Here is a 10,145-nt window from a genome sequence, read left to right as displayed (position 1 = left end):
TGCCATGAGCTGCAGGTAAAGCTAGGAGATCTGTGTTAGAAGAAGTGCATCTAGAGTGCTCCTTTGAGACCAGGATGGGCAAACTTCATCTCTCATAGTTCAGACATATTGTCAGAAGGGACAAGTTACTGTAGAAGGATATCATATTTGGTAGGTTGCAGGGTCAGAGAAAAAGAGGAAGACCCACCCCATCCCCAGTGAGATGAACTGTCAAAATGGCAGCATCAATGGGTTCAAGCATGGCAATGATAGTGAGGTTGGCCCAGGATCAGGCAGTGTTTCATTCTGTTATGCATAAGGTCGCTTTGTGTTAGTATCGACTCGATGGCACCGAACAACAACAAAAATGGGCCAGAACTGAATCGATGGCACTTAACAACAACAACAACTATATTGGTGTTGCATGATAAGCACTGGGCAACTAACATAAGGTCAGCAGCTCAAACCCATTAGGTGCTCTGAAGAAGATAAAAGAGGTTTTCCTCTACTATAAAGATTTACAGTTTTGGAAAGCCTATTTAGTGTCACTATGAGTCAGAATCAACTAGGTAGTACTTAATAAAACAACAAAATCTTTATGAAAGATGAATATTTTCTCTTTCTCCAATGGAGATACTCTAAGTTGGAAAGACAAACCATTCAATTTGCTGCAAATTTAACCCTCTGTGACATCAGTGCTCTTTTTGTAGGAATGCCAGTTCTCTATTTCTTTTCTTGGTTAACTCATGTTTTTCTTTTCAATTTTCATTTTAATTTCTGATCTCTTCATATTGTTGTTGTTGTTAAGTGCCATTGAGTCATTCCAACTCATAGAGAACCTGTGTAGGGTCTTGGAGAAGCTGATGGATTTGAACTGCCTAACCTGTGGTTCACAGTCCATTGATGACCCTACGATGTCACGCCAGGACTACTTTTTCATATTGTTGTTGTGGTTATGTGCCGTGGAATCGGTCCCGACTCAAAGCAACCCTGTACAGGGTTTCCCAGGCTGTAAATCTTTACGGGAGGAGAAAGCCTCATCTTTCTCCCGCGGAAATTTTTCATATTAGGCATTTCTTATTACTTTATCTTTGTTGTTGTTATTGTTAAGCGTTGTCGAGTGGGTCCCAATCCATAGAGATCCTGTATAGGGTTTCCAAGGAGCGACTGGTGAGCTTGGACCACTGACCTTGTGGTTCATATGACTTTGCAGTCTAGTGCATTAGTCCAAATGCGAGTTCTAACTCATAATGACCCTTATGTGCAACAGAATGAAACATCGCCAGATCCTGCGACATATACACTATTGTTTTTAAGTTCAAACCCATTGCTGATGGCACTGTGCCAAATCCCCACTTTTGGGTCTTCCTCTTTTTTGCTGAACCTTCACTTTACCTAGCATGATGTCCTTCTCCAAGGACTCATCCCTCCTGATAATATGTCTGAAATAAGAAAAACAGTGTCTCGCCAATCTGATTTCTATGGAGCGTTCTAGCTGTATTTATTCCAATACATTTTTTTTCTTATTCTTCTGACAGTCCATGGTATTTTAAATATATTTTTCCAACTTCATAACTCAAATGCATCAATTATTCTAAGGTCTTGCTTAGTCAAATTCCAACTTCCACATGCATGTGAGACTGTTGATAACTATGAATATTTTTGGCCCATGTGTGAGAACTTTTGTTTTCTTTACATTGAGGTATAGCACAAATTAAAGGTTCTGTTATTTGATCTTAATCACAAAGCATTTAAAGTTCTCTTCACCTACACCAAGCAAGGTTGTCAACCACTTACATGACAGCTTATATACTGTGTTGGTTTGCATGATTCTGCTATGCTGGAAGCTATACTAATGGGTGTTTTAAATATCAGCAGGATAAACTCATTATGGACTGATTTCAGCTGACTAGGAAAGAATAGGAAAAAGATAACACAGACTACTTTTGAATATTTAACCACTGAAAACCTTATGCATAGCAGTGAAACACTCTCAGCACCAGAATATCGAATATTGAAACATGGGAAATAGCACCAGAATATTGTCAGATATAGTGCTGGAAGATGAGCCCCTAAATGGAAGGCACTCAGAATATAACTGGGAAGAGCTGTCTTCTCAAAGTGGAGTTGACTGTGATATTACAAATGTAGTAAAGTTTTCAGGACCTTAATTTTCTGATGGGACACAACTGAAAGTAAGGAGAAGTAGCTGTAAATATTTATAAATGCCTGTAGCATGGAATGCATGAAGTATGAGATTAGGAAAATTTAAAAGTTTTCAAAAATGAAATGTAAATCATAAAGGTCAATATCTAGGCATTAGTAAGCTGAAACGGACTGGCATTTGCCATTTTGAATCCGACAATGTGGTCTACTATGTTGTCAATGACAAATTGAAGAGGAGTGACATAGAACTCATCATCAAACAGAACATTTCAAGATTAATCTTAAAGTATAATGCTATCTGTGATATTATAAATCTATATCCTACAAAGAAGGCCAATTAATACCACTATTAGTCACATTTACACACTAATCACTAAAGCTAGTGATGATTAAATTGAAGATTTTTACCAAATTCATTAGTCTGAAATTGATCAAGCAAGAAATCAAGATGCATTGAAAATTACTAGTAATTGGAGTACAAAGGTTGGAAGCAAGGAGGAAGGATTAATAACTAGAAAACAGCCTTAGTAATAGAAATGATGCTGAAGATCACATAATTTTGTAACCAACAACTTGTTCAATTCAACTTCCATTTTTAACTACATAAAACAATACACATGGGCTTCATCAGATGGAATACAGAGAAATCAAATTGACTAGTACTGTGGGGAAAAAAAGTGGAAGACTTCAACATCATCTGCCAAAAACAGTCTAGGGCAGACTGGAACAGACCATCAGTTTCTCAGATGCAAGTTTTTGGATGAAGCTGAAGAAAATTAAAACAAGTCCATGAAAACCAAAATTTTATTTTGAACATATCCTATTTGAATTTAGAGATCATCTCAATAACAGATTTGATGAATTAGACACTAATGACTGAAAATCAAAAGAGTTGTGGTATGACATCAAGAACACCATTCAGGAAAAAAACAAACTGGCATTAAGAAGACAAGAAAGAAGGAAAAGATTAAAATAGATGTCAGAAGAGATTCTGAAACCTGCTTTCCAGTATAGAGATGCTTAAGCAAATAGAATAAATTAAGAAGTAAAAGAGCTGAGCAGAAAAATTCAAAGGGCAGCGGAAGAAGACAAAATCAAGTATTATAATGAAATGTACAAAGACCTGGAATTAGAAAACAAAAATGGAAGAACATACTCCACAACTCACTAGCTGAAAGAACTGAAGAAAACCTCGGCCTCAACTTGTAATATTTAAGGATTTTATAGGGAAAACTTTGAATGATGCAGAAAGCATCCAAGGAAAATGACAGAAATACAATGTCACTGACCAAACCATAAATGGTTGATGTTCACCCATTTCAAAAAGTACCATATAATCAACAGCCAATGTGGTACTGAAGGAAGAAGTTCAAGGTGTACTGAAGGCATTGAAAAAAACAAGACTCTGAGAGTTGATGGAATACACATTGAAATATTTCAACAAACTGATGCAGGACTGGAGATACTCACTATCTATGTTAAGAAATTTGGAAGACAGCAACCTGATATACTTTTTAGAAGAAATCTATAAATGTGCTCATTCCAAAGACAGGTGACTAAATGAAAAAGAGGTCATTGAACAGTTTCATTAATATTATGTGCAAGTTAATTTTTACTAAACAAAATTAAAAACCTACTGTAGCATTACTTTGACAGCAATTCTATCTGGATTCAGACAAGGATGTGGAATTTAAAATCAGGAAAGGTGTGTGCCAGGGTTGTGTTCTCTAACCACACTTATTAAATCTTCATGTTGAACAAATAATCCAAGAAGATGGATTATATGAAGAAGAACTTGGTATCAGAGTTGGAGGAAGATTAATTATCTCATTATATGATATGGAAGATATGCATCATAAGATTGCTTTTTGAATTAAAAGACAACTTAAAATACTTACTGATGAAGATCAAAGACCACAACATTTAGCATGTGTTGCACCTCACTGTAAAGAAAACAAAAATGGTTTCTACTGAACAAATACATAACACCATGACAAATGGAGAAAACATTGACATTTTCAAAAGCTTAATTTTGCTTGGATTCACCATCAGAATTCATGGAAGCAGCAGTTAAGAAATCAAATGGTATATTGCATTAGGCTAATCTGCTGCAGTTGGAAGACTAAAGTGTGCCTAACACTAGCAAATAGCCTCATATGCATGGGAAAGTTGGACAGGGAATAAAGACAATAGAATAATTGGTGCATTTAATTTATGATGTTGAAGAAGAATCTTTGAAGTACTATGAACTGCTAGAAGAATAAACAATTCTGTTTTGGAAGAAGTACATCCTGAATGCTCCTTAGAAATTAGATGGCAAGACGTATGTCTTTCATATTTCAGATATATTATCAGACAGACCTGTCTTTGGTGAAGGACATCTTGCTAGGTGAAGTGGAGGGTCAGCCAAAAAGAGAAAGATCCCATATTAGATGGATTGGGCCAGTTGTAGTAGCAATGAGCTTAAGTTTAACAATTGTGGTGATGCCACAGGATCACAGTATTTCTTTCTGTTATGTATAAGGTCATTGTGAGTTGAAACTGACTCAATGACACCTAACAACACTAATAAAATGAAACTTGTTTCCCCTCCTCAAAGATAATCTCAGCGAAAAATTGATAAAATTGAAATGGTTGTACTAATGATACATGTATTTTAAAACATATTCACTTCAGCACCAAATGTTTTTGCTTTGGGAGTGTTGTGGCTCTCTAGAATAAGCCCTGGACTGCTAATCACATGGCCAGTGGTTTACATACACCAGTGACTCCACGGGTGAAAGATGAGTCTCCTGTAAAGAGTTATAGTCTTAACAACAACTACGATTTTTGCACCACTAGTTCCTAGTATGATTCTTCATAATTTTCTTTTGCATTTCGTCACCACTATGGCCCTCAGCCACTCTTTAAGTCTGGAATAGAACTCAACACTGTGGGACAATTTTCATTCAAGTGTTTGTTATTGTTGTTAAGTGCAGTCTAGTTGGTTCCTAATCATGCAAACCCTGTACAGAGTTTAGAAGCCCGAACCTACCTTATTGTCCAGAGCTTATCCAATAGTTCCACACCAGTACTCCAAGTGGTAGATAGGTATACTGGGGGAAAACAACACTAGTAAGATTTGTTATCATTGTTGTTAAGTGACATTGAGTCAGTTCTGACCCATAGCAACCCTGTATAGGATTTCCAAGGGGTGACTGGTGAGCTTGAACCGCCTATTTTGAGGTTCAAACTGAATTTGCAGTCCAGCACATTAACTCTCATAATGGAGAGTAGAACGTTTAATGTAAAACTGAGAATCTGCTCTGTAAACCTCCATTCAATTCACAATAAAATGTTGAAAAAAAAAAAATCAAATGGACATTAAGCAAGTTCCAGTAGTGACACCACAATGAAAGATGCTCTTGTTTTGCTAAGTATCAGAAAGAAAACAGCCTTGCCTTTCTCAGTCCAAGGACTAGAAAAGAGCTGAAATTTGGAATATGTGATAGAACTGGTGAAAGAACAATGACGGATGTGTAATTCTCCAAAACAACAGATTTAAAATTGGATAATCATATGTCCAGTTTCCTTCAATACAAGCTTACATTGTATTGGAGTTATAGTATAATCATATCCCTTGAAGATTTCACAAGACTAAGTAGTTGAGGCGTACCTGTTAACCTTATTTGAGAATTTGTACTTGGGTATGCTACCTCCCTTTTTCCCAATGAGAAAATTTAAAAAATAAAAGTTTTGCCTGAAATCTGGACACTGAGACCACAGAAACCATTATATAAGCAAGTCAATTTTAAGCCTAACAACCTTGAAGGTGTCTCTTTGAGCAGGAAATATCAAAATGAGAAGATAAAGCTTCATTACTCTTTCCTATCTTTAGGAATAAGAACTGTCCTTTTAACTAAACAACATGCTCAGTCTCATAGGAGATCACTTGGAACTTTGAGGAGGAATATAAGATAGTTGGTCTGGTTTGATATGTTTGCATGTAGTTATGTAAATCCCTAAAGAAACTTAAGGTCATGGCCAAGGTTGTTGCTATTAAAAACAATAAAAATATTTTCAGAATCTTAGAGAATTAAAGATTGAAATAATTCACCTGTAACCTTTTCAAAACTTTTATTTTCTATTGGGAATATGAATTTGGTCTTTTGCCTTGTTTGACTATCAATTTTGACTTTCTTCAATAAATCTTTCACTGGATTAGGGCCAACATTTCTGGAAAGGACCATAGAGAATTGAAGGGTTATAGGCTGCTTTAGAAGCATACTTTCTACTATATATTTAGATGTAAATGTGTTCAAGAGCTTTGGGGTAAAAAAAAATTGTATTACATGTAGTGGAAAAAATTCTAACTGCAGAAACATGAAATAATTAATTAACAAATACAGTAAACCATTGATTTATTGTTTATATTTACCACTATAATTATTGTTGTTGTTGTTAGATGCCATTGAGTCAGTACTGACTCATAGCAACACTATGCACAACAGAATAAAACACTGCCCAGTCCTGGGCCAACCTCACAATTTTTGCCACGCTTGAGCCCATTGATGCTGCCACTTGGCCAACCCATCTTGCTGGGGGTCTTCCTCTTTTTTTTCCTATATTTATTAGGTAAGAATATTTGGTACAAGCATTTAGTTGTACAATGTCATTGCAAGTTAGACTAGATTAAGTTTGTATATTAAAGTAGATATTTTCTAAAAGCAAATTCAACAAGGGAAATTTGTTGGAAGCATGATTATTAATTACTGAGATTTGTGTGGAGATTAAGATAGTTTCACCATATGCACTTACTGGCTTATCAATCATTATCTTCATCATCACCATCATCATCATTATTATCATCACTGAGACATACAAGACATTATATGTGTTCTAGTAACTTTTTTTAAGTGTTGTAAGTATTTTACTTTATTTACTATTAAGTGATATTATAAAGGAAATGTTTTTATGTCTTTATAATAAGAATAAAAAAGAAAGAAAGCACAAAAGAGGCTTAGACAGTTTAAGCAACATGCCCAGGATTATAGGGAAATATCCAAGTGGCTATTAAGGTGGTTTTCAATGTCAGTTGAATAGCCAGTGGGCAGATCCAAGCCAAAATATAGAGTAGATTTTTATCTCCTTTTCTGGACTTCTCCCAGTGTGACATGAGTATCACAATCTTCTTATGTGAGCAAGAAAGTAATTTCATTGTTAAAATACATATTTTTTTCTAAAGGCATTAAACATTTACAGTTTACATTTGATTTTTATAAAAAGAGTTAATGAGCTCAAATTAATTTTAAATTGTAGGATAAGCAGATAATAGCAAATGTCTAAGTCTTTCCTTTTCTCTGTTAACCACAATAAAGAATGCCCGAGATACAAGTGGCAGCAATGTGACACACTACTTCTGAAAATTTGTATACCACAATCCTAAAGTCAACAGATGGGATTCTTATCAAACCTGAAAGGAGCAGAGGAGCCCAGCTCAAAGAGAAGTTCCATTTGTATCATTTTATTGTTCAACCTGGGACACACTAAATTGTGGCAGCTGAAGTCTGTGTTCAGTTTGAGATTTGTAGAAGGAGAAATGAGCAAACAGGTCCTAGTTTCCTTCAGGGTATCTGTGTAAAGACTGAACCCCATATAACAATGTATAAACTGCAAGAGAGCATTAGATGGTTAATGTGGCCCAGAGGAATAAACATCTGGGCTGGGACTCTGAAGTCCAGCATTTTTAGCCTGTGTTTTGACTATTCAACTGATGGGCAAACTATTAAATATACTATATACTGTTGCTGTTAAGTGATATCGAGTTAGTTTCAATACATAATGACCATGTACAGGGTTTCCAAGAATGGCTAGTGGGTTTGAACCACCCAATTTGTGGTTAGCAGTCCAGTACTTATTCTACAGACCTACACCAGATCTCTTAAAAATATTTGTGGGAAAATCCCATTATCTTTAAATACCATTTTTCCTCAAACTTTTTGAAACCCGCTTACATACATATATTACTTCATAACTTTCTCAATTGGCCTTTGCAATTAAGAATATCAAAATTTACCCACATGTACTATTTTCCTCTGAAATTCTGAACCACATCACTAATTTCCTCTGAATTCATTATTTAATACTGAAATTTAGTTTCTTATCTTGAAAACAAAGTATACATAATGTCTTTTATGTCAATTATGTGTGTCATAAGTAGACAGCCTCATGATAAAAATTTGTTTTCCTTTTTGGCAAAGGATATTTAATCATGATCTAACAAGAATTTCAAAAACAGATAAAGGCTCTCTGCTCCTCCCCATTCACAGGCAACCACAGTTTCTCTTGCAGTCACATCTGCATCCCAGAGACAGGATTGTGAAGGTAGAGTCAACAGATTTGGCTGTATTGAGCACCCAGTCACCAGGGCTGCTTTAGCAAAGTGGAGGTTGTTGCCATCAACGACCCCTTCATTGACCTCAACTACACAGTCTACTTGTTTTAGTATGGTTCTACCCATGGCAAGTTCAATGGCACTTCCAAGGCTGAGAACAGGAAGTTTGTCATCAATGGGAAGCCCATCTCTATCTTACAGGAGTGAGAGCCCTCCAATATCAACTGGGGTGATGCTGGTGCTGAATATGTTGTAGAGTGCACCAATGTCTTCACAACCTTGAAAAAGGCTGGGGTTCCCTTGAAGAGTGGTGCCCCTTTTGCTGATACTCCCATGTTTGCAATGGGCATGAACCACAAGAAGTATAAAAACACCCTCAAGATAGTCAGCAATGCCTCCTGCACCACCAACTGTTTGGTCCCCCAGCGAAGGTCATCCATGACAACTTTGGCAAAGTGGAGGGACTCATGACTACAGTCCATGCCATCACTGCCACCCAGAAGACTGTGAATGGCCCCTCTGGGAAACTGTGGTGTGATAGCCATGGGGCTGCCCAGAACATCATCTACTGGTGCTGCCAAAGCTGTGGGCAAGGTCATCCCTGAAATGAATTGCAAACTCACTGGCATAGACTCCCATGTCCCCACTCCCCACCTGCCTGTTGTGGATCTGATCTGCCATCTGGAGAAATCTTCCAAATACGATGACATCAAGAAGGTGGTGAAACAAGCATCAGATGGGCCTCTAAAATGCATCCTCAGTTACACTGAAAACCAGGTTGTCTCCTGTGACTTTAACAGTTGACAACCACTGTTCTACCTTTGATACTGGGGTTGGCATTGCCCTCAACAACCACGTTGTCAAGCTCACTTCCTGGTATGACATTGAATTCAGCTACAGCAACAGGGTGGTGGATCTTTTGGTCAACATGCCTTCAAAGAATATAAGCCCATTGGGCCGCCAAGCCCAGCATAAGCACCAGAGGAAGAAGGAGGCCATTAGCTGCTAGGAGTTCTTACCCTAACTCTATCCCCAAACACACTGAGAAGTTCCCATTCTCACAGTTTCTACCCAGAAGGGGAAGGGATTAGAGAGCCCAGTATTGTCATGTACCATCAATAAAGTATACTATCCCCCCCCCTCCAAAAAAAAAAAAACAGATAAAATGAATACTTTAACAATGTAGTATCTTATGATGAGGTGGGTTAAAGCAAAGAACATACATGTATTGTGAGACAAAATGAATACAACAATTATAAAGAGCAGTCATGACATGTTCATTCACATTTAAACAGGCTAAGAAAGAAAAAATATCAGGCTTTTAAAAAAAGTTGTTATGAGTGAGTTTGAGCCTTATAATCTTAGGAGATCAATACTATGTCATCTCTCTAGTACATCTTGATTTATAATTCATAAAGTGCTATGAAATGTGAAAAATCGCAAGAAATAAAAAGGGGCTCATAGACAAAGGAGTTCATGCAAGAGAAAATAATGTTTTTAAAAAAATGTTGACTATATTGTGTGACATCATAGGATAAGCACTCAATATCAAGATCGGTTTGAACCACAAGGTTAATGGTTCTAACTCACCAGCCTCTCCTCAGAAACCCTACACAGGGTCACTATG

The 10,145-nt window shown here is 36.8% G+C and overlaps 1 pseudogene; it reads left to right on the top strand.

The window, feature by feature from the left end:
- Positions 1–9,527, top strand: part of LOC102825788 — a 34,288-nt pseudogene extending 24,761 nt beyond the window's left edge.
- The last annotated feature ends 618 nt before the right edge of the window (positions 9,528–10,145 follow it).

Source organism: Chrysochloris asiatica, unplaced genomic scaffold, assembly GCF_000296735.1.
Source record: "Chrysochloris asiatica unplaced genomic scaffold, ChrAsi1.0 scaffold00143, whole genome shotgun sequence".
NCBI lineage: Eukaryota > Metazoa > Chordata > Mammalia > Afrosoricida > Chrysochloridae > Chrysochloris > Chrysochloris asiatica.
This window is presented reverse-complemented; position numbering and strand designations above follow the sequence as displayed.